Source organism: Harpegnathos saltator, unplaced genomic scaffold, assembly GCF_003227715.2.
Source record: "Harpegnathos saltator strain DR-91 unplaced genomic scaffold, Hsal_v8.6 scaffold645, whole genome shotgun sequence".
NCBI lineage: Eukaryota > Metazoa > Arthropoda > Insecta > Hymenoptera > Formicidae > Harpegnathos > Harpegnathos saltator.
In genome coordinates this window covers 1-6,224 of record NW_020230477.1, presented here as the reverse complement: position 1 = coordinate 6,224, position 6,224 = coordinate 1, and the positions used below count along the sequence as shown (strand labels likewise).

General features: G+C 35.7%; 1 long non-coding RNA gene across 1 annotated transcript; it reads left to right on the top strand.

Moving 5' to 3' along the window:
- Window positions 1-481: 481 nt before the first annotated feature.
- On the top strand, window positions 482-1,078 carry LOC112589882 (uncharacterized). Its single transcript, XR_003113835.1, has 3 exons — window positions 482-588; window positions 678-737; window positions 949-1,078. It is a non-coding gene; the product is annotated as an uncharacterized LOC112589882 (long non-coding RNA).
- The last annotated feature ends 5,146 nt before the right edge of the window (window positions 1,079-6,224 follow it).

Below are 6,224 nucleotides of genomic sequence, written 5' to 3'. Positions count from 1 at the left end.
TAATCTTTTCAGAATTTGTCGTTTTAATGTATGATAGACTCATTGATTTAGTAAGACGAAGATTTAAAGATATATTCTTTTATAATTATTGTACATAAAATAGGAGTTATTTTGTGTACAATTTAAAATAAGACCTATCTTGTGTACAATAATTGCAAAAGAATATATTTTTAAATCTTTGCCTTACTAAAGTGATGAGTCTACCTTATATTAAAATGACAGATTCTGAAAAGATTAGCAAAGGCTCCTATGCAAAGGAGAATGTATCATGAATCAAAAGCGGAAGAATCATAGCATATGTTATTTTATTGCGTAACAAGAGGAACAAGATCAGTCCTACATAATGAGATAGCATATACTTACATTCTTCTGCTTCTGATTAATGATACACTCTCCCTTGTGTAGGGGCCTTTGCTAACCTTTTTAGAATCTGCCATTTTAGTACATATAAGGCGAAAATTTAAAGATATATCCTTTTATAATTATTGTACACAAGATAGAAGTTATTTTTTGTACAATTCAAAATAAGTTCTATCTTATGTACAATAATTATAAAAGTTAAGTTGTATACTGCGCTACACTAATACAGTAAGTACAACGAAGAAACTTTACCTTGCAATGACAGGTTTCCTAACCTATCATACCTCTATCTTTAACAATTTTTTTTTGCTTTATAGAGTTGAATAACTATTTTTACTTTTGGATCCGGTTTCCATGAGTCAAAATATATATGATACGTTTAGCAAAATCGGAGGCGGTATGCCTTTTCTAAATAATTACCAAATGTTTAAACAAATATTTAAGTAATCTCTTTATTTATATATTTACATTAACATAAAATTTTTCAACTTTCTTTTAAGCAACTTAAATGAGAACAGATATTTATTTAAAGAAAACACACACTCTCTCTCTCTCTAATTACACTGATTTTTAAATTTTATATTCCAGGTGTGATAAGAAAGTCGCATATAACTGCAACAGATGAACAAATTTCTGCTCCCATCAAGATCTGGCTGGCTCATGCAAAGGAACGTGCAAAAAAACAAAAAATAATTGAGTTATTTTAGATTTTACATATATATATAATTTATGAAGATACATATATATATATCAGGTTATGTAAAAAGAAATCCATTATTTTTGCATGAAATTGAAGGCTTTAATTACCATAGTTAGAATGATCCGATTTAGATCAAATATGCGCCGTTTTGTTCGATAACTTGTTGCAATTTTGAAGGTAATTTCATTATGCCTTTCTCATAGAAGCCCTCGTCCCTATTGGCAAAAAATTGAGACAGTCGATTTTCACAAGCCTCTCTTGAAGCGAATTTTTCACCAGCAAAATTGTTCGCCATGGACAGGAACAGATGGTAATCACTTGCCAGGTCTGGACTATAAGGTGGATGCATAAGAACCTCCCAACCAAGCTCCCGGAGCTTCTGGCGAGTCACTATCGATGTGTGTGGCCTGGCGTTGTCCTGATGGAACACAATTCCTCTCCTATTGGCCAAAACTGGCCGCTTCTGGGCGATTGCTTCCTTCAGACGGTCCAATTGTTGACACTACAGTTCCGAGTTAAGAGTTTTGCCATAGGGGAACAGCTCATAGTAGATAATTCCCTGCCAATCCCACCAAACACACAGCAAAACCTTCCTGGCCGTCAATCCTGGCTTGGCCACCGTTTCCGCCGGCTCACCGCGATTCGACCACGACCGTTTTCGCTTGACGTTGTCGTAAGTGATCCACTTTTCATCACCAGTGACCAACCGCTTCAGAAATGGGTCGATTTTGTTGCGATTCAGCAGCGATTCGCAGATGGAAATTCGGTCCATGAGGTTTTTTTGCGTTAATTCGTGTGGCACCCATACATCGAGCTTCTTTTTGTATCCAGTCTTATTCAAATGATTCCAAACAGTTTTTTGTGTAATCTTTAGCTCTTGGGCAATCGAAACAGTGCTTACATGACGGTCGGACTCGACAATGTCCATGATTTTATCGATATTTTCGACAATTGGCCTTCCAGTGCGTGGTGCATCTTTGACATCGAAATTACCGGAACGGAATCGACGAAACCAAAATTGCGCGTGATTGGCTGTTACAGTATCAGGACCATAAACACTATTCATATTTTCAGCCGCCTGGCTTGCGTTTTCGCCTTTATCGAAGAAAAACTGTAAAATATAGCTGTAAAATATTTTCTCTTTGCTAGTGTCAATCTTTGACGCGCGCTCAAACAAAACTGAATCAACTAATCACAAAACTGTCAGAAAAGTTTTTTTAGTACGAAATCTCATCTTTCTAACGCCATCTAGTGGAACCCGATCGGACTTATACAACGCGAGATACAGATAACTAAAGCCATCTATTGGAAAAATAATGGATTTCTTTTTACTACACCTGATATTATAATTTATAAAGTTTATAGTTTATAAAGGCAGTACAAGTTGTTAAGAGTTCATTTATATGTTAAACTAATTTAAAAAATATATATTATAATATATATATAACCAATTTGTCATTTCATTATTCCCAAAAAAACCTGCAGAATATTTATATATTATATAAATATTCTACAAATATACTAACAATAAACTAGGAAATATTTCTAATCGATACTAGTAATATTATTAAAATATTATTTAGATATACCTACAATATAATACGAAATATTCTCAGTATATACTGAGTAGACTGCGGAAGCGGACATAGGAACATTCTCAGTATATTCTCAAAATATTACAATACGTATTTCGAATATTCATGGAATAATCGCAATTTACGGTTGCGATATACTGAGAATCTGCTTAGAATCTACCTGTGCTGTATGGGTGCTTACTTCTGCTGAACACAATAATATAATTCCTCACCTATGGAAATAATAGCATTATACATATATATTCATTCAACGTCGATGATAAATTTATTAACATTAAAGAAATTATGGTTTATAACTTTTTTAACTTACACTCAAATTTAAAAATATTTTTCACTTAAAATATTATTAGACAATTAATACTCTCCTTTAATATGCTGTTTTACAAATTTTATGAAGCCTTTTGCCACTTTTCTTCACAATTTGTTCACTCATTCTTCACTCTTCTTCATTCTTCACTCTTTGTTTTCTTCATTTCTTCAATCATAACTCAAAGTCTCCAAGACATTTGTGTCTACGCCACAATCACTACTTATTTGACACTCGTGTATGCCATCCTTCTGCTCTCGTAATAAGTGACAGCGCTGACGTATGAAGCAGTGGTTGTCTTTCTCCTCAAGTTGGAGCGCGTTCCGAAGTCAACAAAAAATCGGTGCACATACCTTTTAGTTCACGAGTGCACGATCGCGAGCATAAAGATTTGTGACCGTTTTTTTTGCAACTTTCGGAAAGCATCCCGACTCGAGAAGAATGAGAGTCACTGCTCCGCCGTGACTCTCATTCTCGTGGAGCACGCCTGCGCAGTGACTCATGACGAAAGGCGAGAAATGAAATATACGCGGTGGGACATATTATAATAATACAGACTCAGATGAAATGAATACTCCAGTATTAAATGGAAATGAGGGAACACAGAACAGACAAGAATCATCCGATGTAAGTCTTATACTTCGAAGGACATCCGAAAAAGGTAAAATACGAACTTAATTAGAGAGAATTAAGCTGCATTACGATAGTTACGATTCTGTTATACATTTATATATAATTAATTGTTCCAGCAACAGCCACCTTCTATAGCAGAAGCAATGATATTAGATACAGAAGCAGCTGCTATAGCGAATTTTGAATTTTTGGGACATACAAACATGGACATGGAAGAGGAAGAAGGAGATGGAGAGGATGAAATTTATGATGCAAATACAGATACCAAACCAAATAAAGTAACGCTTACCATCATCTTGCGTTTTTAATGATATTGTTCACGCTATTTGTTAACATAATTTCTTATTTTTCAGGCATCTATCCCCTTCTAGCGGAAGATGTTGATACAGATACAGAGGCAGAAGTATTAAATGAATTAAATCTCCTCACAGAAATTGAAGAATCGCCACCTGGTTCTATCCACCTGGAAATGAATTCTTCAAAGGGGTTAGTAAATCTCTTTTTATTCGTGTATTTTAAGATAAAATATAAACCTATTACAATAATAGATATTTTGTAATATTGTCACATATAATCACATAATCTAATGATGCCTGTAAGTTTATTATATAGAAGATTACAACAAGATCCAAGACGCCCAAATAATAAAGAAGGCGGTCACTCTACGCTGGAATTAGGAGAATTAGAACAATTATGTGTTAACAATGATACAGAAATATCGTACGATGTAAGTTCCAAGAATTTTCCCCTGTATTTCAGTCGAGTCGTTTTTTCAGCTATGTAAGTTACAGTTTGAATAAAATACAGTTTGATCTCTTCGAACGTTTCGATAATCTATATAATATATATATATATATATATATATTATATATATATATACGGGTGTCCCATTTTAAGTGTCCACCCCAAATATATCTCTTTTTTTTTATTTTAGAGAAAAATGGTTCAGACACGTTTTGTATGGTTTCGAGGGGGCCATAAGAGGGTACCATTGATTTGACCTTGGAGAGTCATTTGAAGGTCACGTAAAGGTTACTTCAATTTTTTTAGATGGTACTCCCTATCTTTTTATTACATATTCTTGTAGCTCACCTCGAGAGCTTCCCAAAACATTAGAATCAAATGTATTTTGGTGAAGTACTTTTTGAAGTTATAAAGCTCCAAATTTACAAAATTTTGATAAAAATACAACTTATTTCGTAAACATTCACTTTTCGATAGTCTTATCTTACATGATCCAACCAGTCAAGGCGAGACCGAGCATGATACAACCAGTCCAGGCAAAATCCGAGCATAATCTAGCCAGTCAAGGCAAGATCCGAGCATGATCCAGCCAGTCAAGACAAGATCCGAGCATGATCCAACCAGTCAAGGGAAGATCTTCTGTGTACAATTACTTAAAGTATTCAAAAACTTGGCCATTTATTTGTATGCATAGCTCTAGTCTATGGTGAAAGTCGTCCCTAACTTTTCAAGAACACTTACATTAATATTTCTGCAAGCCTGTCTGATCCGGTTTTTCATATTTTCAACGGTTGTAGGCTTTTGCGAATAAACTATATCTCTAATGTAGCCCCAGAAATAAAAATCTAGGGGTGTCAAGTCGGATGATCTTGGGGGCCATTCTTGAACTCGGCTGCCCATACCAATCCACCTATTCGGGAATCTATTGTTTAAATATGTGTAACAGCTCGAGATCTATGAGCCGGTGCTCCATCTTGTTGAAACACATTCGTCTGAGTAAATCATTGTCGACATGTCTCAGGAGGTTGGGGCAGGTCATCTTGAAGAAATCTTAGATAGATTGCCGCATTGAGATTTTCTTAAAAAAAATATGGACCATAACATCTCCCAGGATGCCTGCCCAAACGTAAATGGACCACTGCCGTTGGAAACTCTTGGCTTCTCTGCCAATGTTGATTAGCATCTGAATAATAATGGCAGTTATGTCTATTAATGCCTCCTCTATTACAAAAACGTGGTTTCATCAGAAAAAAGCGTATCAGCAATGAACCGGGGATTTTGTTGGATTTGATCTCGAGCCAGTTACAGAAACGTACACGGTGTTGGTAGTCCCTCTCTTCCAATTGCTGAGTTAAGCCGCGGCACACGGTGCTTGTTTTCGTGCTGAATTGCTTGCTGGATGAAATACTTGCGTTCTGATTGGTATATTTCCATCCCATCTTCGGAAATGTACCAATCAAACGCAGTATTTTCATCCAGCAAGCAATCCAGCACGAAAACAAGCACCGTGTGCCGCTGGCTTTAGATGAATGTGATATGGATGAAACTTGTTGAGTTTGAGCACACGATTGGCTGCTGTTGATTTAGATAACCGTATTGCCTCTCAATTTGTCTCGTAGAGATTTGAGGATTCAAAGCAATGGCACTATAACAGTCAATGATGTGACTTCATCAGGGTCCGATTTTCGCCGGTTTCTTTCTAAGAAAACCCTGTTCAGCTCTGTCACAGAGTCTTTTTTATTACTTTCTTATCAGGATGGCGTCTGTCTGGAATCTTTCAGCATAAAGCCTTTCTCTGCCGATAATTAATTCCTGGCTCACCAAAAATGCGAATCATGTCCACAATTCATTTGGTGGATAAGCAGCCATGATTATAAGAAAAAAA